This window comes from Amblyomma americanum, chromosome 3, assembly GCF_052857255.1.
Source record: "Amblyomma americanum isolate KBUSLIRL-KWMA chromosome 3, ASM5285725v1, whole genome shotgun sequence".
Taxonomy (NCBI): domain Eukaryota; kingdom Metazoa; phylum Arthropoda; class Arachnida; order Ixodida; family Ixodidae; genus Amblyomma; species Amblyomma americanum.
Window position 1 is genome coordinate 115,412,789 of NC_135499.1, and position 24,863 is coordinate 115,437,651.

General features: G+C 51.6%; 1 protein-coding gene across 1 annotated transcript in view; it reads left to right on the top strand.

Moving 5' to 3' along the window:
• The first annotated feature begins 16,780 nt into the window (after window positions 1-16,780).
• The window catches only part of LOC144124827 (uncharacterized), a 64,135-nt gene continuing 56,052 nt past the window's right edge, over window positions 16,781-24,863 (top strand). The window contains exon 1 of the mRNA XM_077657727.1: window positions 16,781-17,341. The gene's annotated coding sequence lies outside the window, so the exon portion shown is untranslated. The remainder of the gene's footprint in view (window positions 17,342-24,863) is intronic.

The window sequence follows — 24,863 nt, forward strand, 5'->3', positions numbered from 1 at the left end:
GAACTGTGCTGCAGATATTGTATCTTAGATGCTTCATCAACTCGACCTCCCCGCCTCTTCGATTGGCATTGTTCCTCCAAGTTGCAATAGCGGCCACTCGAGCCTGTTGCAATCGGACATCGATGGTTCGCTCGGGGCCGGGTGTTCGGACTTGGACGAGGAAAGGGTCAGGCCGCAGGGCCGAGGCCGTCCTGTAGGGTGGTATGAATGTGGCCCGCCGAGCCGGCATTCATCAGGAGGGTGATATCATCCGCGTAAATCGCGTGACGAAGTTTAGGGATGCAGGAGAGGGCCGCCGGGAGACCGGCCATAGCAATGTTGAAAAGGAAGCGGAGATAAGGCACAGCTCTGGGCCGCGGGCGGGTAGGGCGAAGCGCGCGGACCGAAGCTCTCCGAGGACAACTGTATCGGTGCGGTCAGCGAGGAAGGCACCGACGTATGCGCAGGTACGGGATAGGCCCGGTGGACGCTGGGGTGAGGTGTTCGAGAATGTCGTGACTAAGTTGGAGGAGGACATTGGTGGTGGAGAGGGTCGAGGTATGGTTGGAGACGTCTCAGTACGACGTGTTCAAAGAGCTTACCAAAGCATGAGCTAAGGGAGATAGGGCGGATGTTGGAAAGGTTGAGAGGTTGGCATTTTGTGACGATTTTATTCTCGATATATTTCTTTTGCTCGTCTGCCACTGGCAGATTTTGACTTTCTGCCAGGTAATGAAGTTCGCCAGCTGCGTCATAGAAAAAACTGACCGGCCAATCAATGGCAGCGAAGAAAAAGAGGAGGCACGGAAACAAGCCAGCCTTATATGGTCTCGATGTTATTCCTGATGCGTCATCGCTCCTTCGTTATTAATTTCGGGGGTAAGCCAGTCGACGCGGCGATTGAAAACAGCCGCAGAGATCGAATGAAAGCAGTCGTGCTAGTATTCCATCCATGGCACGTTCCAGAGAAGCCATGGTCGCAGGATCTTGGCATTCATAAAGGGACGACGAGAGAATTCAGTCGGTTCAATGCCGCCTATTGCATTTAAAAGCGGGGAAGATGCCCGATATGTGGAATTTAAGGAAGTGTCTACTTCACAGCTGGTTTGACATAAAAGCACTCACAAGCCAAAGAAAGTAAACATAAAAGCACCCACAAGCCAAAGAAAGTAAAACGTTCTTGTGCGCACAATTTCCGCATTGCCGTACGCAAGGAAGCACACTTCGTGCCTGGGAAAGTTTATGGGTGTTTTTCGATCTCGATCTAACAATCAAATCGAGACCGATGGGGGGCAGCAGCACTGGTTTCGGTACGGCGGGACCAGCGTAGTTATTGCTCCTAGCATACCCAACAATGCTGGACAAAAGCATTTTTGCAACGGGAAAGTGTTTATGAACGCAACTTTTTCATGAATCGAAAATTTCACTATAACAATATATCAGCCGATCTCCCGTCGGCAGGCTTGCATATTTTGCTGTTACCGTTTCTGCTTTCATCACAAAACATTCCGGATTGGTTTTCTATGGCAGGCTTGATTGCTTGATGTGGGCGATGGAAAAACTTTTTCATTTTGCTATGCATCGGAAGAGTCGACCATTACCTTGAATATTTACGTGTCAGAACCTTACAATATTCTAATGTTCAAAATTTTTGTCCAAGAATGCTGGACATGCAATTTTCGTTAATCGCAAATCTTAATCCGGCAGCAGAGCGAATACTAAATCTGGTCTGTGAAAGGAATAAAATTAATAAACTCGGGCTGCGCGGTGGTCATCTTCCCGTTACAATGAGAACCTCTAACGATTAGCGCCTAGCGTTCCTCGTGTGGAACTTTTATTATTTTTTTCTGCGAGGTGAATCGCTGACCGGCAATCCTAGGAGGGCTCGCTGTGGGAAGCCGGCGTGGCGTCCGCGGGGGCGTCGACTGGCGCGCTGACTCACGGGCAGCCGACGGCCCCGCCCGCGCGAGGAAGCCGGGGAGGTCGGTCTGACTGCGGCGGCGACGACCCCGCTACCCCGCCGCGGCACTCGGGCGGTCGTTCCTCCTCTCCCATTTCTGTGGCAGAGATGGGGAAGGGAGGGGGGATGAGCTGTCGGCCGGTGCCGTCGCTGTCGCGAGACGTGCGCTTGCCGTACGAGTACTCCTGCCTTCCCTCCGTCCGACCCTTTTCGCCTCTTGGCGGAGAGTCCCGGAAGCAAAAAAAAAAATTGCTTTTGGCCGTACTTTCTTTTTTAGTTCTTCCAACAGAAAGCGAAAAATACGTAAAAAGAAAGCCGCCGCTGTGTCTATTTAGCTTTACTCTTGTTATTCCGAGCTTTGATTCAAAGCGATGACTGACGGCCTCGTTAAAACGCAGGCGAAATGCTTGAGCATTTTTGTTTCAGATAGGCACAACAGAGAAAGGGTTTAACAGCTACTTTGCACGTAAGATCGAATTATGTTGTGTCTTCTGCACTGAAGCTGGAAATGTCTCATGGGCATTATTCTTCTATGGGAAAACTATAACAATGGAAAAAGTGTGTTAGCAGCTCATAGTTTCGGAGTAATCATCGGTCGCGTGCTCGCAACGTAGTTTCCGTTCATATTGCTGCCGCCTGTACCTCGCCTTCGGCGCGGCGCGGGTTAAAAAATGCGCAGGCGTTCGAGAGCCTAGCACGCCGCCATGGTTTATATGCCGGATACAAATTCTTGGTATGCGAGGAATTATTGATTTCCTTGAGAAGAAAAAGAAAACAACGCACCCTCTTCTAATTACCTAGACATCCGTTACGAATGTTCGTTAAATTAAGAAATAAGAATCCGCGAAATTGCGCTCGAAGCTTAAGACACACGAAAGAAACATGCAAGCTTTTCTTTTTTCCAGCACATCCTTTGCATGCTGTAGGAATCCCTCTTCTAAAATTGAAGGTGGTTGGGTTGTAACTCAGAATCAAGTAATGTTTTCCTGATATCTTCACACAAGGAATGGCGCTTGTTAGAAATTGTATCTTTATAACGACTGAATGATCATCTGTGTCAACACAGTTGATTGTGACGAATGCTTGAGATCAATGGAAGATAGCGTTGGGGTCACTTCTTCCATTCCAGCCAAGAGAGGCAGGACTACAAGTCTTCACCTTGTGCGTCTTGCTTACAAAGAAACTGTGCAACGTTCCTCTCAATAGATTTCAGTTCTCGAGCACCTTTCAGGTACACCTGCCACTCAGCAACTGTATAGGCCTCGTGATTCTCGTGTAAATCGAGGCACGCTTACAAACTCGAACTTTTTCTATGGTACAAACCTGAGCTGCAGCCGATCCTCCTTCGGCTACGGCTTACCTGAAGAGTTTGGGATTTCGTTATATGCGTAATAATATATATTTTAAAATTTTCCTGAGTTCTCAACCTTCCCCTTGTGTTATATTTGTGCAAATAAGGTAAATTAGTCGTTTTTCAATCCTGCAGTCGTTCTTGCTGATGTCTGCCGGAACAATTGCACGAGAAATGATAATTTGGCTGCCATCACAAAATTGCGCGAGAAATGCTTAAATCCGCCAATTTTCGCGGAATCGTGCGAAACTAATGGCCTTAGACTTTTTGCTTAATTGTTCACCGCGACCTGCCTTGTCCTCCCACGGTGAGCTCAGCCGCGCCAGTGTTAGTTGCTATTGATTTCGTTGTGTGCTTACTAATATAAAAGGTCTTTGGCCGAAACAAATCACGGATATGTACTGGTGAATGTCCTTGTTTAAGTGCTCACGTGACTTCCTCGCGTCTCATTTGTTACTTCCAGCATATCGTAAACGCGTCTCACATAAACCCCATATTTTTTTTTTACAGCAAGAAACTATTAATGGGACGCAATTCCCAGTATCCACATTTCTCCTATAAACAGAATTCTCCATTCACTGTGGTGTAATATACGCCCATGTGGTTTTCGTGCCCAACCAAATTCGACTTTCCAGTTGGAACGTTTTTCTGGCGAAAAGATTGAATGGCCATCGCACCTTCTCTGATGATTTCGATGCGAGCTGCGAATATACAGTATTCGTTTGCCTTTTTCTTTTGCCGTTTCACACAGAGCTATTTCAAGCTGCAATTTCCGGAAACGCAATCGCTCGAGAATTTCGCATTCCTATACTACACAGGCCCGCGGCAGGTGCGATTTTCACACCTGCAAAAGACATTGCGAGAAATTCACTGTTACTTCGGAGAAGAATGAACTGGAACTTTACGGACTTCCATAAAATTTTGATTTCATTAAACTCTTTTATGTTTACATTGCTCAGAAAGCACCTATCTGATCAAATGGGGCCAAAAGACCCTGTCGTAAGCTATATGTTCCCAGACGGAGCAAACATTGTATACTGTCCTTTCACGCTAAGCCATACGCTTAGATTTCGCGCGAAAATTCCTATATTTCAGGACGACGAAACTTGATGTCGCACCGCGGTAGATTGAACGGTTATTCAGCCGCGCGCGCAATGTGGCATGAGCCGGTGCACTGCAAAATCGCTCCTCGCGAAGCGGGCTATCGTGTTATAAACCCCAAAGTGCCGTTTATTAAGTGCTGTTATAAAACAGTACCGCTTGGCCTCTCCCGGTGTATACGTCATCGGCGCACGTAGACAGGCGTGGTATACAAACCGTTCGCTTGCTGACAGCGAGGTACAGCAGCCAACGCGGCTTCTCACCACTACTGTATTTCAAGCTGCAGACCTCCTGCTGCGGCGGCTAGGTGCGACCAACTGCGCATGCGCGACATCGCCGTGAGTAAAGGAGGGTTGGAATACTGCGGAGGGTGTAGAGACGGAAATTTTCCCGACCAGGGCATGCAAGGAAGCGGACATGTAAAACAGTCAGCACACACTCTCTCACACTATATATAGCGCTCGGCAGACGCATCAACATCGCAGAAAGAAGTTACAAAACTTTCATACACTTTGTACTCTACAGAGAGATATGCCTACACTTATCTAACAAGAACAAACTCATCAAAACTCCGCCGCTTTGCAACAACAGTGGCCGTTGGAGGCTGTTCACCGCGACTGGAAGAACGCGGCTGGAAAAGTCGAAAAAAAAAATGTAGATGCCCGTTTCCATGCACTGTTGTTTTCCCATAAAAGAATATGCCCTTGTAGAGGAATATCGTGAAAAGTTCCCGTCGTCCACCGGCGAGTTCCGGGGAATGCACGCAATGAGATTTGGGCTTCCGCGCGTCTCACTGCTTCCCAAAGAGCGCTTAGGAGCGAGTGTCCACAGTGTGGAAATTGTTCAAGACAAAAAAAAAAAAAAACTATTCCACTTCTCGCTCATTTACGCGGTCAAAAAGTAACTGGCAGTTGAACCGTCTCCACCTCTGCTCACATTGAAAGCGAAATACCTGAACAGTACATCAGCCATGAACGATTCAAGAATAAATGATGAATGAATACCCCTCCCCCCACCCTCGATAAATAATCTCTCACGCGACGTAAAATGGCTCTCGGAGCGAGCTTTTGCAACTTCTACACTCGTCGGGCGGGAGGCAGTCCCGCTGCTTAGTTTGGAGCGGTGACCGCCACTAAGCCACCTAACCGTACTACAGACAAATGGGCTTCGTGCTCCTCGCTGTCAGCGCCATTCCGGCTCGACGGCATTACGATCACAAAGGAAGGAACTCTGCTAGTGCAAAAAAAAAATGAAAGAAGCAAAAGTGTGAAAAGCAGGAGAGGAAAGAGGGGGGTTGCAGCTGGGGCACGCCGCCGGAAAGAGTGGAGGGACCTCGAAACAAAGGCATCCAACGCGTCAAGTTCAGAGCCGAGCAGACGACGACGCTGCGTCCCATCCAGCAGCTAAGCAGGCCGGGCGGTTCCGTCGCCACCTGCTCGCAGGAGGCTGATGCCGTCGTCTCCCGAGTGCGCCGCGCGGGCCACATAATGGTCGGCGTAGAGCGACGCGAACGTGCGCACAGGGACGCACGGCGCCAAGCTGCAAAGCGAGGAAGGAAGCAGCGGTCGCGGCGGCGAGGTAGCGAAGAGAACGCGGGATGGGGGGGGGGGAGGGGGAGGGGTGGGGGGGGGGGGGGGCGAAGCCATGCGCGCGTTGGCCCGTGCAACCGCCGTGCGACGGGCGGCGGCGCAGGCTCCGAGGCCGGGCAACCTGCCTGCGGCTGCCGCGGCGGGCGGTGCCACTTTTCTGGGCAGATTCCCCAACCTCGCCACCGCGATACGAAGCGCGTAGCGCCCGTTTCGCTGCTGTTTTGGTTTTGTTCGGGGGCGCCCTGGCCGTTCCAAATCGCTTCTTTCTGCCGAGCTGACTGACCTGCGCCGGGGTGGGGGACAGGGCCGGAAGTCGCAGATGGTCACGTCCCCATCATCGGCTGCTCTCAGGAGTGAGGACCTCTTCCAGGAGGCGCCACTCGGCTGCCGAGGCGGAGTGAGCGAATCGAGGAAAGAGGACGCTTGCACGCGGAAAACGATTGAAGAAAGTGCGTGTCCGCCTAGTCGAGCTCCGATCGCTGAGCACGCGCGGCACGTGTCGGTTTGCGTAGGTGCGCTCAACTCGCTGACTGCCGAGAGGTGACTTTTTGTTCTGTTGTTTTGTTGCACACGGGGAATAATGAGGCAGTCTCTCTCTATTTTATGAGAGTGCGTACATGTATATGAAGCCCTATAACCCAGCCGCTTACATGTTACACGATGGCAGCATTGCTAACCTCGAAAAAAAAATGAAGTAGCGTACGGGCTACGCTCAGAGAAGTTGACTGCTAGAGGTCTCAGGATTCTTGCGCGATTTCATCCTCTTTGTTCGGAATTGACAGCGCAAGAGCCAACTACAAGATCGGGTTTCACGTTTCACCGTAGGAACAAAATGCTCCGGATCGGTGACGAGGCCCGCTCTACGTACGCCAGCGAGCGGAACACGAGCAGAGCGGTGCACACGAGACAGGCACCCCACCCACGCGCACGAACCGAAACAAGAAGCGGAGTTGCGAAACTTCCAGTATACACGAACTCGGTTGCGAAACGTGAGCGTTGCAAAATGTGTTTACGTCGTTGTGTGCGCACCTAGCGCCATAACTGCGGGAAAGTTATGTGGTTTTTCTGCGTACTTTTTCGTTTTGTTACTTGGTGCCGCCGGCGTGTCAGTGTCGCCTCAGCGACGGAACCGCAAGCGGCCTCGTATGCGCGAGCGGACCTGCGGCCCAGCACGCTCCGCTCGGCGGGGAGCTATAAACACTTCACGCAAATCAGGGAGCGCTTCTGGTCGTCTGACGCCCGCACGCGCCCAGGCGGCGTCGGGGCGGCGGCCGAGCACGACCCGGCGCTGCTTCATTTGCAGCCGTGTTGCCCCTCCGCGGTTTCTTTCACGGGGGGGAGACCTCCGGAGCAAGCGACGCCTGCGCCACTGGCGTCGTAGTTAGTAGCTACGCGGAACACTCGCGTTTAGTTCTTAGTGAATGGGAGAAAAACATTATTCGTACCGGTAAATGAAAAGATGCGCGGTCTGCTGATTCCACTCTAGGCAAAAAAAAAAAAAGAAGCCTCTGACCCAGCAGTGGCATTGGTATGAAACTATTGCCGAGACACTGCGTTCACCTACAAACCGATACTCCGTCACCGAGCCCGTGCTCTTACTGGATGATAATGCCACGACAGTTCATGCGCAGATTAGGAATTATTAGCTCTGTCTCGCACAAACGTATACGCGAACTCTGGGCCGGGTTCCCCTCCCCGGCCCCCTTTTCAATTTCGAACAGGTACCAGACCCCCTTGATATCTGTCTTGCTAGAAGAGTAATGAAATACCCTGACTAATGATATCTTCGAGCCATGGCCAAATCACAGGGAGCTATAGGGCGCCTCACTGAGGACGATGGGCGACTCTCTGCTCTTATCGCCATATCGCAGGCTGCACGTAGACAAGGCGACTAAAGCCGTATTCAGCGAAAGGAGAGCTAATAACTGCCGTAATCTTCCCCTGATCTCAGATTCCGAGTAACATCGCCCGATTCGCTGATGACAATGATTTGCTACGTAACGAATTGTGCAGAGTGACTGAGGACCTCTAGACAGGCAAAGCAGAACAGAGGGTCTGACTGAATATTGAATCGAATAAAACAAAAGTAATGTTCGCCAGTCGGGCAAGGGCGATAGGCGGCGAAGTTTTGCAAGTTGTGAGGGGATATGTCCGTACTTACGGCGGGTAGTGGCCGCAGATCCACATGACGAGAATGAATTGAACAGGAGAAACGAGTAGAATGGAGTACGCGCGTTTGGCAGGTACTCTCAAATCATCACTAGCGGCTTACCAGTATCCATCAACAGGAAACCATACTCATCCAGCCCTCATCCAGGCTGCATAAACGTGGTGGCCAAGTAAAAAGCTTGAAATTAAGTTAATTACAGCGCAGGGAGATAGAAAGGAAGATCGCAGGTGCAACAGAGGAGAGTGGGCCAGGTAGCAAGAGAGAATGACATCCTTGTCGAAATCAAGAAGAAACGGGCATAGGCAGAGCAAACAGCGCCAAGGGAAGAAAGCCAGTGGTACCATAGGGCAAATAAACGGATACCAGGGGAATGCACAAATTTAGCAGGGGGCGACAGAAAGTGAGGTCGGCGGTTGAGGTTACAAGACTGCGGGGTCAGTGAGACAGGCCTTTTTCTTGCGCCGGCGTAGTTAGGCTATAGATGAAGGAAACGATGACCTCATAATTCCTTCTGTTGAGGTATCAGGAATGGCTTTGGGTCCCCTAAAAGAAAAGATATAGAAAACGCAGGAAAAACACACAGTAAATATGCAGAAAGAGAAACTTACGCTGTTACTGATATGTTGGGACAGTGAAAAACGGTATAGGCAAATAAACACACTTTACAGCTCGTACACCTTTTCCGGGAGGAGATGGGGCAGGCGTGGGAACGTCCTCGAATTCCGGCGCGGAGTTGTGGCACGCTGCCAAGCGTGCAGTAGTCCGAGAGAATAAATGTCACTGGACCCGCATCTCGATGGCCTCTAGATTAGCGCCATTCATTACATCGGCGGGAAGCACTTATCTGTGCTGGTACGTACGTTACCGCAAATTGAGGTCCGGTGGTGCAGTAGAGAAGCCACGCATTCGCCCGCAGGGGCCTGTACAGGTGACGCACGAGCATTGTTGAGGCGGTCGTTGTACGCTGTATTCTTTTCACTTGCGGATGTCCGTCCGCATCGATAAAGACCAGTGTCACTCACTTAAATCTGAAATCAATCATTTGCGCTGGAAACGACTGGACTGCAATGGCACAATGCATCGCAGCAGGTGCGACTTGTACGGGCAGACGAATTTGGTCATCGCGACGCTACCCATGCCTCGCGCGAGGGCTCTCGATGCGCTTACTGTGCGAGTGAGTGAGTGGCAGTCAAGCGTAAGTTCGCGTATTAAGAAGTTTTCCTGGGTAGGGTTGCCGCAGGTGGCACAGCACAGGGTTAATTGGAGAGGTATGGGAGATGCCTTTGTCCTGCAGTGTGCGCAGTCAGGCTGATGATTATGATTCGCGTATTCTATAAACACAGGACGTTTTCTGATCAACCGGGAGCAAACTGAGTGCGCTGTCAACGTCGCTTCTTATTCATGAAGCTCCCTGCTGAGAAGTCCTAGGATATGAACCGTCATCGGCGCCTGAGCGCACTAAACAAAAAGAGATTGACAAACCTCCTCTTGCAGCGCCACGGGTCAGCTTATCTACCGAAGAAGTTGTGAAAAAAGGCAGGGAAGGAGGTTGACGCGACGCCACGGCGGCGATGAGTAAGAAACCGGCAGAGCGAGCCGGGCTACAAACGAGAAATTTCCGCACAAAAACGTCGACCCCCCCCCAGCACTCGACGCGAGAGTGCGCAAACTGTGCAGCGAATGCCAAGGCGGGGACGCGTCGAGAACAATCGCGGCGAGCTCACGGAGGCGTCCGACAAAAGGCGCCGTCGCGCGAGAACAGAGGGAAGAAAATTGCGCGAGATCCGGAGGAGGAGACCGCCCGTCGCGACAGATGCAAAGGCCGCTCTCTGGACGGAGCTGCCGCCGAGACGGCCGCCCTTCGTACGCGCACAACACAGGCGCGACTCATGCGTGGGTGTCTGTCAACCAGGCGCATGCATCCCGGCAGACCCCGCAGCAACAGCGGCGGCGACCTGGCTGCATCCGAACAAAACAGAAGAGGTGCTGTTTGCGAGAGCAGCTGTGTGCGCGTGGCCTCCGCTCGGGCCGTCTGCATCAGCCCCTCGTCTCGCATAGGGTTAGAGGCTGCAGCGCTCGCGAGCACTTATATGTTACATGAACATAGCATAAGGGAAGGGATTGATGATGATCTCATTTTTAGTGGCCTAAGGTCAGCTTGGCCGAAGAGCGCCATTGATAGGGTGCTGTTTGGGCTGCTCGAGCTGGTTTAAGACGCCGAATTTTCCCAAGCATTTCACCCCTGAGGAGCCGAGCACCAGGCCAGGAAAAGCTTGTGCCGATTAGAATCCCGGTGGGTACTCGGTGCCACCGGGATTCGAACCGGGTACGTGGGCAAATGAGAGAAAAAAAATGTATAAGGGGCAGTGACATTCAGTGCCAGTATTTCCTTCGTTGAGACCGGTGTGCCTTGACTGTTCTTTGGTAATTTAGTCGAAAGAGGAGCAGCCATAGGGGATTAAGCTGCGAGGGCGCTAAAAACGAGGCTCAAATTATATGTGTTCCAACTGGAGGAAATGCGCAAAGGAGATCAGTATCGCCTGCCTTTTTTTTGACAAAGAAATACTGTGAGGGTGGGTGACTGCGTGCGGACGTCGTGTATTTGACTCTTCTGGCTCTGAGGGGCCAAAGCCAGGCAGACACTACTGAGCCATCATCTAGCACGTGTACCATGCGGATATAGCGCAAGAGCACGAGATCGTGTGGCCGGTGGGCACCGCCCAACAGTGAGAGGGGGTAGAACGGATCATAGCGGAAGACAGCGAGCGCAGGGCGTACACATTGGGATAAACGGGTGGAACACTGTGCTGTTTGAAGCGCACGGTCAACTTGCTGCAGTAGTCCTGCACACCTCAACCTACAATTTCCGAAATTTTCGGTCGGAGAATGGAATTAAGGTAATTATCTCACTGAACGTTCACAATCTTTGACATGTAAAGCGCTCAAGGAGAACCTGTTTCATCAGCGTGCCTCACGAAAAGGCCTTCCAAATAAAAATAAACTTCGTTATCGCCCACCTTGAAGCCGCTGCCATGGTGAAAGTGTGTTTTCCATTTACCTCTAACTAAAGTGCACTACATACAGTCACCTTGGTCCTGGAATCTTCGTTCTTTCGTATCCACTGAACTGGCTCGATCTATGCGTTTCCCTTGTCATGCCGGTAATTGCGACAATTTGGGACGAGCGCTTTGATTCCCTTGGCTGCCACCACGCGTCGCAGGGCTTAGAATATTAAAAAAAATAGCGCGCTGACCTTATCCGTGACGTAAGAAAGAAAGAAAGAAAGAGAAGGACCTAGTGGGTGGAAAACAGAACGTGGTAGGCCGCGAGCTTAGTGGCACTAGGTGGCCGCTGTCCAGATTTCCTCCACTCTCTGCCCTAACCTTCGCTACTTGAAGGCCCTCGAAAAGTGCCTACAGGCGGTTATCTATTCTTCAGTTTATATATATTAGCTTATCATTAGTTGTTTCTACAAGGAAACTAAGAATAAATGAAAATATACCGCCAAAGAATAATTAAAAATGTCTCACGTAGTAGGTATAATTTACACGAGTTTGTATTTAAGGCAGCGGGCCCTGAGCTCAATTCCAGAAACTTTCCATGGGAAAACCGCAACATTCCCATACCTTCGACGGAAAAGTACATGCGAGGCATTAATGTCCTGCAAATTTTATTTTATTGATTTACTTATTTACAACATAATGCAGGCTAAGCGCCCAAGCAGGAGTGGAATACAGGTATATAAAATACAAAAAAAGCATGAAAGTACAATGTACAAAGCATACCACATTTGGTAGGACAGCGGAAGCGGTTATTACTATACATGAGATACTGGAATCAAAACTCACATTCAAGAACACATATATGAGACAAAAATTGCTTCAACTTTTTATAAGCTTAATTCCAGCTAATCCAAGGATTGGGGAGTAGCAGCTGGCAAACTATTCCAATCTGCAATTGTATTATTTGGAAAAGGAGAACTTGTATAAGTTAGTCCTTGCAACGTGCGGCGCCTAGGAGAGTGCATGAGAGTTGCGCGTCTGCCTGGAAGCAGCAGGGTGAACGTAAAGGCTAGGATCTAGTGCGAGCTTGCGATTAAGAGAAATAAAAATTTGAGACGGGAATTTTCTTCTTGCCTGGAGAGTGTCTATGTCATCTGCTGCCACTAGTTCATATACCGATCGGTGCGACCGTATTTCGTATAGATAAAGCGTACGGCCCGTATTTGAATACCTTCTTTGTGATGAGGATCTGAGGTTTTATAATTGGCTTAGGCATACCTAAAACCCTCCCTGCTTTTAGTACCTCGCCACAACTACCGCGGACTGTTGTTTCGTATTGTGATTTCTTAAGAATGCTTCAGATTTTTTTAATGTGGTAATTTTAAAGCCTACCGTTGCGGTTTTCCTATTGAAGACTTCCTTACGGCGATGAAACTCACATCTGCACGAGGTTACAGAGGCGTCCTCCATTAACTCTTGTGCGCAGCGCTTTACAGACTAACTGCCTGAATGTCTCTCGTGAGCATGCAACGGTTAGCAACAGAAATTGCAATGCCTTTCCCTGCGCGTACATCTTTTCAAATACTCCATAGCGCCAGCTCCGCGCGGGAAAGAGGCACCTCTTCACGAAAATTTTCGGAGGTCACGGACCCTGAGAGGAACAGTCGGCAGTGTATAATCACCATGATCGATGGGAAACAGGGGAATGTTGAGACGCGCGCACGCACGCACTCACTGAGAGAAAATGAAAGAGAGAAAGGTAAGAGTAAAGAAGCCGACCGAGATGAGGCATCGAAAACAGTACCCGCATCAATAAATCGGTTTTTAATTTAATTACCTTCAACTGGCGTCTTCAAACACGACATACATACTTTTTTTTTATTTTATTGCCAGGCATTATTTCGCAGCAGCGTCTCGGGCCTCCTGCAGGCGACAGAATGCACCGTGATTGTTTAGACGCATCTGTCGCGGCATTTTCAGCACAACAACCTTTGCAACGACGACGGTTACCCGTTCGTCGCCGAGCTCTCTTCTCGTTTTCCGAGACATCCTGCTCGAAGTGATGTAAAAGGGTCCCTGCGGGTATTTTGTCTGCCACGACCGCTTCTCACTCATCTTTCCATTTCTTTCGTTTTTCAACCCCGTGTCGTACGCGACATTTTTCCGCTTGTGGAGAGCTGTCAGCCGCACTTGCTGCGACTTCGGCCTCCTTTGTTTGCAAAGGCTCGTCATTGTCTACTGCTGAGCTGCTTTATCATCGTTCTTCAGCGCTTCGCGCATCTGAATGATATGCAGGCCCGCAACGCCAGAGACGCCGACGCTGCGGGCTTCTAGAGGCTTAGCGCGAAGGCTGAATTCGTTCTCTGCAAACGAGAAGGCGCCGAGAGGCTTGTTCTAGGCGTATGCACTACGCGGAGCGCGAATGCGTTGCTACGCTTTGTTTTTTGTTCCTTATCGGGCAGTTTTAGCGCCGGGGAGACGAGGGACCGAAAGGCTGTGAGTTCGATAGCTAGCCACGGAGGCAGAGATTATGCGGGACGAAATGTAAACAGGTCCCGATGCATGTTGAATGACCGAAGGTTGTACAAAAGGACACCCCTACCGAAACCGGTCTGTAAATCCGCCTCTGGTACAAGTTGCCGTCAACTGGCCTGAGCACATGGAAGGACATTTTCGCTGTAATAATTTTGTAGTTTAAGCCACTACGGCTAAAAGCCATGGTATGCCCGCTGCTGGTGCGATACATTCTCGAGATTCAGTTCTCACCCACCTAGATGCCAGCCACCGTATCCATTTTTTCCTTACAACTTCAGAAGCGTGTGATGCGGATTCTGTATGCATACTTCCTTGCGAACGTTCAGGAGCGCGACGCCCTGAAATTGTTCACGGTAAGAGCTGACTACGCGATGCGCCTTGGCTCTTCGGGCCCACGCTAAGCGCTGTGTGAAGACTTGCGGTTTACGCCGTTCCCAGCGCAACCTGCCGTGCTACGCATATAAGGAATGCGCTGGGGAGAGATGACACAAGGCAACACAACGATGAGCAGGTAAAACACTAGTCGATCCACTGTATCAGCAGACGCCTCATCGGCTCGATCAGCTCCGCCGGACTACCCCACACATTCCGTGGAAGCCGTCGAATGCCGCGATGCTTTTGGAGAACTCTCGCCCGCGATATACGCGTCGGTACAGCCGAAATCAGAAACATTTTAAGAAAAGGTCGCCTTTTCAGTCTCGTTTGATTCGCTCCGAGTATTGTTCACGCTCGCTTCCCTCGCACTCGACGAACCTTGGCTGTTCTTAGAAATCTTCATCCACAAGCAACATTCCTAAGGTGCAACAACCATCACGACACATTTGGCTGCAAAAGTTCGCTGCCACAATTTTAACCCCATGTTTTCTACTCCGGTGGCCCCTCTGGCGATAGCTGTGCTCGCTTTTGTTGAGGTCACGTAGATTGGTAGAGCCCTTGGGAGGAGGAGAAGGGGCAGGGGGGGGGGGGGGGGGGTGAAGCAGTGTCTCCAGAAGTGTTTCGCGACGAACCAGTTTCCCAAGCGACAGCCGCGTGGAGCACGTGCCGAGCCTGAACGTCATCCTTTGTTCCTTTTGAAATCCAGAAGTCTCTGGTCCCAACTGCACTCAGTTCCGGAATGTGGTCGCGGGAATACAGTCGTGAGCACTCCTGATCCCTTCGCCCACCCCACAACAAAGTACACATAAAAAGTGCCCAATTTCTTCTTGACGTCAGGAGGACATTCTACAAATTCGCTGACCGATCCTCGGCTACGTAGTTAGACAAGGAGAAAAAAACAACTGCTTACCGCTGTTTTCAAAGTTCCTGAGTCTCAAACATGCACAATTCCGTATGAATTCTTTCAGGCAAGCACGGATGGGAATCCCCCGAAGTAGCGTAGTTTCATGAACACCGCAATGGTTCTTTTAGTGGGAAGTGAGTGAGTTAGAAAAGCCGCCCACCGAAACCGGGAGCATTGCTATGAGCGCCATGTTTTGCTGTGCAAACATGCATATACAAAAAGTAAGACATGGTAAGGAACCCCAATGACGCCGGATGTCACGTCACCGGGGCCGCCTCAAGCACCGCGTCGCCCGCGAAGCAGTTTTGATGATGGATGAACAAATGCGATTTTGTGGAAATGCTCCCTCTATTTCAAGCTGGAGGCGCATTCAAAAGTTACGCGCCAGCTGATGGCAATGATGGGCGCTGAGAATATGAAACTTCAATGAGTTTCAGGAACGACTTCATTAGTGTGCGAGGTCAAACTGCGTTTTGGTGGAGAAACAAGGCCACCAACTGTGACCCCAAGTTCAACAAAGGTGGCAAACGCCTCCTCGCCCCCCCCCCCCCCCTCCGCAAGAACGTTGCACAACGCAGGACACCATCCAGGCAAGAAAAACAAGCATCGAAAGATGAAAAACAAGCGGGTCGCAAACAGCGCATCTCACACGCCAACGACGGTAGCAAAAACACGGCACGCGCGCGGCCATCGCGCGGCACGGCAGCGGCCAGTGCTCGACTGCTATCTGCCCCCGCAAAGAGAACCGACGCAGAAGCAGGAGGGGAATCCGCCGATAAAGAGAGAGACAAAGAAAAGAAGGAACGAACGGAAAAAGAAAAGAACGACGTCGACGCGTTTCATTTCGCGCGAGAAAAAGAGACGCGCCCACTCCCGAGCGATGCCTCCGCGCGCTAGCGAGCGGGCGAGCGCACACGCACGCCGAGCGGCGTGCGGAGAGATGGGGAGAGTGGGGGACGGGGCAAACAGGCGAGCGGCGTCGGCGGCAGCAGCCAGCCGAGCCGCGCGCGTCGTGTGCGTGCGTGCGAGCCATCCGCCCGAAGCCCGCCGCCGCGCTCATTACCATCGCGGCGCCGCCGAAACGGGCGAGCCCTGGCGAGCGAGCGCCGTCGAAAGCGCGCGCGGTCCGCTGAGCAAAAAAAATAAATAAAAGCGAGCGACCGGGAAAACGACAGGAAAAAAAAAACGGAGAAGCGGGCGAAGAGCCGACGAGCGCCGCGCACGCAGCACCCGACGGCGCGGCTCCCGAGGAGAGCCGGCCTGCCACCCCGACAAAAACAAGGAAAAGCAACGAAACGAGCGAAGAGGCGCTGAGCGGAGCGAGAGCGGCGGCCGCACCGGGTGCCCGCGAAGCCCGACAACCCCGAGGAGCGCGTCGTCCGCCGGCTCGCGCGCGCGCGCCTCGGCCTACGAAGTCTAGGCTGCGACCCCCTCTGTTGAGACCCCCACCCCACCCTGCCTCCCGACCGAGCCGCCGAAGGAGCGAGCGGCTCCGAGGCGACCAAAGATAAAAACGCTGCGCCCCCCACTTCCCTTCCTTGCGATCCCCCGCCACTCGCTCCTGCTCAATCCGCGAACGCAAAGAAAAAGAAAGAACAGAGCCGAGGGAGCGCAAAAACAAGTACTACGCGGTGCGGCGCGACGCGCGAGCAGAGAAGCGCGGAGGCCGGCAAGCGAAATGGGGGGGTCGCAGCGCGGGGGAGCGAAAAAGAGCGGCGCGCGGCTGGGCACAGAAGAAAAACAGGGGAAAAGCAAGAAGAGAAAGAAGGCCCCCAAGCGAGCAAGCGGGCGCGCACGGCGGCTCGTCGGCGGCTGAAAGAGCGGCGGCAGCGGGGCGCGCGGCGCGCGCGCGGACACTCCTCGCACGCAGCCTCGAGCGCGCGGCTCTTCCCTCCGCCTCTGGTGTTGCCCTCCCCCTCCGGGTGCGTATCACTTTTACCGCCGCCCGTTCCCGGCTCGCCCCGCGCCGCCGCCTCGCGCACACAAACCACCAGCGCTGCTCCTCCGGTCATTCGACAGGGGAGACCCCAGCGAGTGCGGACGTCGCGTCGAGCCTCTCCGACGCTGCGCTGCCTCTGCCGCGCGCGCGCGCGCTCGTTCCGTCGGCGCTTCTGGGTTTGCCGCGTCTACGCGAGCTCTGTGATTTGTTTGTGTGCCGCGTCGACTGGCTGTGCTTTAGTTCCAGCGACCCTTGTCTTCGGTGTGTGTTTCGTTTTTTTTTCTCTCTACTTTGTTTCGCTCTCTTGGTTCTTGGAACAACGCCCATACTTGGATTAATGAGAACGACCAGACCGGACGAAGCGGACCTTCCGATTTGCGCGTCGTCTGCTGCTTCCACTTCCTCTATGACAGGCGCCCAGGACAACTGAAACCCTGTGAGTGTCCACACGTTTTTTTCTTGCCAGTTTATTTTTCAGGTGGTGGCTGCGCGAGGCTTTTCTGACCTCATAGAAAAATTTCTAGCGCACGTTGTTCCAGATAATTTTATTGTTCTTTTAAACAATCGTCTCAGCAGAGGACGTTCCTACTTATCTGTGGTGGAAATGAATACTTCCAGCAGTTTCCGCAGCTTGGAGAACTTCGCGCGCCCGAAACTTTTCAGTACCATACGCCGTGAAAATTTCGTCTCGTGGCGATATGTGGACAGTTCTGCTTGGTTATACGAATATATTTTCATTATTTAAGCTTTAAAATGCTTCAGTGGTAATAGCGTGTTGTAATTCCATCCGAAAAGCGAGAAGTAGAACTTCATTGAAGTGCGCGGAACCTTGGAGCACTTCTACAGGCGACGGTAAGTCGCGATTAACAAGTGGAAATGAAAACCAAATGTACTAAGACCACTTTTTGTAAGTTCTCATTTTACAATCTGTACCAGTGCTTGAGGAGTTCATGGTGCGTTTTTACTTTTGCGCGTTTTTTTTCCCATCCTACCGCACAGGCGTCATGGATAAAACACACAATTCCTCAAGAACGTTTGCGCGGTCCATATGGGCACCGCACATTAGTAATAGCTATGCTTGCGTGGTTATCTGGTTGTCTTTGTGTCTTTTGTCGAAAAAAAAAAACCTGTTGAAGATGCGTGGAACTAGCCTGTTAAACTTTAACCGAAACTCGTTCAAAGTTACAAGGTCGTGCTCTGTTACGCATAAAACTATACTCAGGTCCGTTGCGCTCGAAACTTGTTATAACCAATTACATGGAACATGCGCTGTTACTAACAATCCTTTGAAGTTTGCGCATATGCAGCAGGTAACTGCGAGTGAAAGGCTACCGTGCGCGCGACAACGCGTTGTAATTTGAATCTCCTTCCTGAGCTAACTGTTAAAGGCCTGAAATACTTTTGCGCGTAAGTAGTTTGAACCTCACAGAAAAAAAATAAACTTGAGGAAATACAAGCTCTAGCCCCGCGCCAGTCCTATGTGCAGAGCCGCGCCCATGGAGCCAGCGCGCACCGCCGTTTGCGTGCGTGCGGGAGTCGGTCCGTGTGCGTAAAACAAGCCGCTGGTGATTTGTCTACAAGTTTCCGCCGATAACAAACCGCTAAAAATATTCACGACTACCTACGAAAGGCTCCCACAAAGTCTGGTTTCTTAAATATGGCGCACTTGGAAGATTTTTAGCGTTTTACGAAACTTTGATGCTCCTGGGAATGTAGCTTTCCCGCGGCGCCCCTTGCGTATCTTCGTCGCTCGCGCGCGTTCGCGTCGGATTTTTTTTTCTGAAAAATACTCTCATGAAGTGCAGAATACGCTAGAAGATGACCTTTATCTGCTATATAAGCCAGCAGTAGTCCCGCTGAATAGCGGCCTATTGTTTTCAAGCACTCGCTGTTTGTGCGCCTGTCGTCTCGCAATCTGTCCGCTGCTTGTTGAGCGTTAGAAAGTCGTGTAGTACATTCCTTCATCATTTTTGAACCACACCTTGTTAGTGAAATAGCGCTTTGCCGTGCCAGCTAGTCTGTCAAAAAGTTAATGTCTTGAGCGCTGTAACGAGGCGGTTAGTTTGCAAAGGCACCGCGCGCGCGACGCAGGCTTCTGTGTAGGAGTAAATGTGCTCTTCGGTAATATGTGGTAGCTTTTTCTCGCACGAGTCGTTGCCTCCTCAGCCTTACTAGTAGATTGCCTTTCAGTTCCGTATTTGCGCGCAAAACTGCTACTCCAGATGTGGCGTTGTTTTCTAGTGGGACGGCTGTGTTTTAACATATAACTTGGGTTCACTTGCATACGGCAGAACGCTTGCTCTCAAGTCAGTTCTTAAGTCGCCCACGTACGGAGCAGGTGCTCCAGCCATAACTTGTGAAATGAAGCTGAATATCATAAGGTGCCTAGCGGACAACCAGGAGAATGCACATTTAGCTTTGGTGTGCCAAGCTATGGACTTCCGGCCCGCCCTTGTATTTGTCGAAAATAGTGTTTTTTGCTCCTCGAAGAAAAAACTAATGGCTTCATTTTATGTGGCACTTGGATTATGCGGCTTTTTAACGCATATCCCCACGCTGTTGTTTTTAGCGTGGCTATTTTGCCGGAGCATATTTCGGCGCTTTCTCTCGGCACCCAGGGAATTAGACGCAATAAACTTTTGTTTCCGGCGCGCAACGGTCAAAACTACATTTCGGTTCAAAAACTCCGTTTTTCGAGACGTGCGGATTGCGGAACGTCCGTAAAAAGCCCTACGTCTTCAACTCTAGCAGTCTGCTAAGAACTGGGCGTGAAGAAAAGTATAATTTTCATCTCTGAGGAACACATCGTTATGTCACATCATGCGCACTAACTTCACTGCAGTGGTATACACTTGGACTCTCCCCGTCAACCTGCTATACAGCTGTAATCAGTATAAAGATGAGCCGAAAAACTGACGCGAGCCGATGTTATGGAGGGATAACTCCACCGAGCGGTTTCCAGCGCAACCAGTTTCCAGCTACAAGTAGAGACATTGCGGGGAGTGGTGGTCACTAACCAGAGGAATATATGTGACTGAAGTGGACGCAGGGGCGCAAGTTTTTCTTTGTTAAAACATTTACCGAAACTCTGCGTGTGATTCAGGTGTCGACCGCGCTCCCGGTCCGGCTGTGATAACGGCGCAGCCTGTTTTATGGATAAGTTGGCTGAAGGGAGAGGTCATGATGAGCCGTAAATTAATTCGATACTTATTATTAAATTACTCAGACCCGCGATACTTTTGTGGAGCGGGGAGCCCTCCCTCTTTCGGGCTCATCTATATCCTGTCTCTAGGACACAGGCGGAAAAACGTCGAAATTGCTGCCATACCGCTATTCAGAATATTAGTGCATTGCTCCAGTGCATGCGGTGATAAAAACGGGAATGCCTACGTTACGCAAACCACATTAACGGCTGTAGTACTGACGTCGTCACTTCAATCAAGCACAACATGACGCTCGTAAAACACGAACTTATCATGCTTTGCGCTTCGCGGTTAAGTTTTTCTACTCGTGATTTGTAGATGCTATGATGTTACGTAGGCAGTCCAAAACAGGCTCCGATCCGCGCCCGATTAATTATGCTACGCGGCGCGTATCATTCGCGTAGAGAGCAACCCGAATATGCGGTTTGGTGGAAACACATCCCGCATGTTTGAACTTACTGTGACGAGGCAAACCCTGTTGGGACCCTCTTAAGAAAGGCCGTTGCCCGCAAGTCCGACTGGCTGCTGACCGGGCGGAACAACGACAAAAAGCCCGAAGAGGCAGCCAGCGAAAGAAAAGAAAAAGGGGACCGCGATGCCGCCCTGCAAAGGAGCGAGCTCCATCGCACCATCATCTTCTCCGCCAGAGATAGCCAGCGCCGACAGCCCACGGGATGGTCCGTCGATAAGGACGGCCGCTTCGTTTTCCGGGGCGACCCGCATCGCCCTTATCGCGAGCGGTGTCCGCCGGCGTCTTCCCCGGAGAGGCCCCCGCGGTATTGCCGTCCTCTTGCTTTTTGAAATTCCTCTGACGGCGCGTCGCGTTGTTTTATCTCTTGGCCGACGTTAAGGAAGCGCCTTCCGCCGCGACGAAAGCGGGTTTGTTTCCCGTGGACGGGGACGCGATGCGGAGTTGAAGCTCGCGCGACTGGGACCGGGAACGTCTTGAGTGCTGCGCCGACCTCCTGCAAACGAGCGCAACGGAAGACAGGGCGCGTCCCTCGCCCACCGCAGCCTCCCGCGTTTGAGTAGACACTTTTATTCCGGGAGCAAGTGGACGAAACGGGCGACCAGGTAGGTAGGCGGGGAAGTGGGACTGGGAAGTGTACTTATCAAGCTGGTCATGGTTATAATTTATAACAATGAAGTACGAGCGGTTGGCCCTAGCAAATTTGGTCTCACGTGAGCCAACCAACTTTGCACTTTGGCACACTTTTTAGCCTCGTTTCCTTGTGCCGACAACTGCACAAATGCGGAGGCGGATCTCCGACTAATTTGCTGAATTTCATTGCTTACACCATTTAGCGCGTCGCCAGGATGAGGAAACAGCCGTCTTAGCATTTGCGGCAAAGGTGAGATGAGGTACTACGCTGGATTGCAAACTGCGCTCTAGAAAATGTCTGTAGAAGGGATGCAATGGAAATTGAGAGTTGAACGTTTACGTGTATATATATATCGCATGGAAATGATACACTCGTAAAGGCGTCATCGGTGATAAGCATTTTTTTGTTTGCATAACTCGGAATTCCCCTAAACATTTGACCAATAACTCTAATGAGCTCATCAAATGTGGCGTGAAAGATTAAACGTCAGCAAACGTCGTTCGGTTCGCGCTTGTGCGGTTGTGGAGGGATTTCACTCAAGTCAGCCGGAGATGCATCGAACGCGCACGCGGAAGTTGTGTTAGCGCACATGATGAGAATCTCGTTTGTTAACCCTGTACTCTTTTAAGGGCATTTACATTATTCATAATCGTGGCGCGAACAGGCTTCTGGGCTTTTAAACACGAAGGGTGTCACGGAGACCCACTTCTCTCTTGCATATAATTTCCATCTAATGTGCGACCGTTCGGAACGTCTCTGCTGGTACTGGAGCATCACATTATTGTAACCGTGCTCTGGCTCTTCGTGCCTGTTTCTTTACTTAGATAACTTCTTGCGAGCTCTTTACCAATTACGCCCTTCGACTTCTTTCCGACGTTTACACTCCAACTTGTGCTTTGAACCAGGCTAAAGTGAGGCGTCTTATGCCTGCTTTTATCGCTTTTTTTTTAGAAGCGGGTTAAATTGAAACGTTTTGTTACCTCGGAAATGTGTGCCGGTTGCTCTCTTTTACCGTTCATGGTCTAAAACCGGTGCTACTCTTCACATTGCGATTGGTAAGCCGGTGCTTACCGGGCCAGCGTCGGGAGTGCTGTAGTTGACCTCAGAGCTCGGTCTCAATTGCGAGAAAGACGATGGCAGTGGAGCGTAAAAGTCGCTGCGATAATTGCATTTGTTTATGAGATCGCTCCGTATTGTCTTGTTTGGCCACGTAGGAAAAGAACCGGTTGTAGAATATGCCCCCCGCCCCACACGCGCACACAGATAGCCATGAATCCGCCCCTGTATTATATATACAGGGTTTGTATAAAAAGTATTGGGAAAAGCTTCGGAAAAATATATTTATGAGAGATATTGGTACACTGCCTCAAGAGTCTTCAAAGTACATGCCTTGAGCGTCGGCACACATTTTGCCAACGTCTTTTCCACGACTTGAAAGCACCCCGACGGCATGGTGACGTCCTCTGGGGGAGTATTTCACTTTTTGAAATAAGAAATAGTCTGCTGGTGCCAAGTCGGGACTGTAAGGGGGTTGGGAAATCATCGCGGTGCCGTTTATTGTCAGGTAGTCGCTGATCCTGGTGTAGGTGTGGCTGGCTCCATTGTCGTGATGCGATTTCCAATATCCAGGTCCGGTGATGGAAGGCCTCACCCGGTTGGCCCTTCTTCTCAGTCTTCTTAGCAGTTCTAGGTAAAAAGCACCATTCACTGTCTGTCCCTCGAGTATAAATTCATAGCGGACCACCCCCTTTGCGCCAAAGAAAACGATGAGCATCTGGATTTGCTCATTTGGGACTTTTTGGGCTCGTCCTCCACACTCTTTCGGCCATCTTTGAAGTGCTTGTGCCACTTAAAAAGTGCAGTTTGTAACGTGGTTTCATTCTTGAACACTTGGCGAATCGTGTACAACGTCTCCTCACCTGATTTCCCCACTCCAAAACTCAATTTGATGGCGTACAACTGTTCAGTTATTCGCTGCATTTTGAGGTTGCACACAGTCACTCGACAGGGGTCCACTAAAAACACGATCTATTCCGAACGAACGCTCGCAGAAGAATGGCGCTTGGCGTGTCTTGAGGGTCACATCCGCTATCACCGCGCATGCGCAGTGCGAGCGCGCTGCGACGTACAGTCACGCCAGAGAAAAAATGTTCCCGATACATTTTATACACACCCTGTATTATAACGGCACTCTGCTATTGCGGAGAGCCACGCCCAGAAACGCCACAGGTGAGTGCGCTTTCGGCAGAAGCGTGCTTGCTTGCGTCGCCGGCTCGTCTCCAAACACCTCCCGCTTCAAATTTTCCTCTTCGGCCAGTCCCGTAGACGTGAGCATTTCGGACGGAAGGTTCTATAGATAGTGGATTTTCACGCATAGAAGCCGGCTGAGGCAAAAAGAATGTAAGGCCATGAACCAGCCAAACCGCGTCGTCGCTGCAGACCTAAGGTTTCTGGTTCCGACACACACACACAGAAAACCGTGGCGACCGCTGCCGCCCCCCTCTCGCTCGCTGGCGTGGCTGCCCGGCGGCGCCGCGCAGATAACGAAGCCCTAGCGATAGCGCTTCGCCAGGTCCGCTGCGGTGAGGCTAGCTGTGCGTGCGTCGCGCCCCTTATCGCGCCGGGGGGCTCGGGAGGAGGGCCGCGTCTGTTTACCGAGCTTCCGGCCTCGACGCCGCCTCGGCACAGAGCGCGACCCGCGTCCCTGTTGTCTCGCGTCGATGGAAGCGGGCTGGCCAAAGGTCGCAGCCGGCGGCGCGGAAATTGCGACCCCCCCTCTCTCTACGACCGTCTCGCTTCCCGCGGCACCGCCGCTTTTTCTCGGGCAGTACGCTTTCCACCTCCCCCCACCACACGCACGCCCCCGTCTGTTCTCGCACACAACGCGCGTACTGCCTGCCGGCTTTCTCTGCTCATCCGCATTTCGGGATCGCGTCTCTGTCTGCTTTTCCCGTCAGAGCGTTCCTGTCCTCTTTCTTTTTTTATCTACCCGTCCGGGCCGCAGCTTGATTGTGCCCTTCGCGCCTGCGGTCCGCGTGTCCCACTCGCGGGCGCCGCCGGTAATTACGTTGCCGCCGATTCGCCCCTGGCCTGATATATGCTTCCCCTCCGCCCCGGTGATCCATACTGAGCGGGGCACGCGCTGGCTTGTCTAGCGACGCATGCTCTATCGAAAGAGAGCGGTGCAGATCGGGAGCGTCTACGCTGCGTTGCGTGCCCTCCTGGCTACCAGTTGCTGAACTGTTTTCTTCTGTTTCCTCGTTGGCAGTAGGTGCAGAAAGTTGAATTACGGCGAGGCTGTGTCGCGCACCTTCCCTGTAGCGTGCGAACGGATAAAAAGGACTGGGCAATTTTGTCTGGCGCACACGCGTTTGTTGCTGGTATTCACGCCGACCCGACCGCACGTGATTATTGTGAGCCGTATGATTGCGGCGTTGCGCGCTGGGCTCTAGGTGTGCTTGCGATCCGGAGATTTCTCTCTGGCGATGCGTTTTTTGTTTGCATCCAAATAACGCAGGTATACGGGTAGCCTGCTCCCTGCCTTTTCTGGGCGGCACACGGCATCGTGTTTTGTTCTCCCCGGTGCTCCCACTGAGTGCTCACGAGTGCGAATTCGGACTGAACTAACGTCACGAAAGACCGTGTCGCAAAT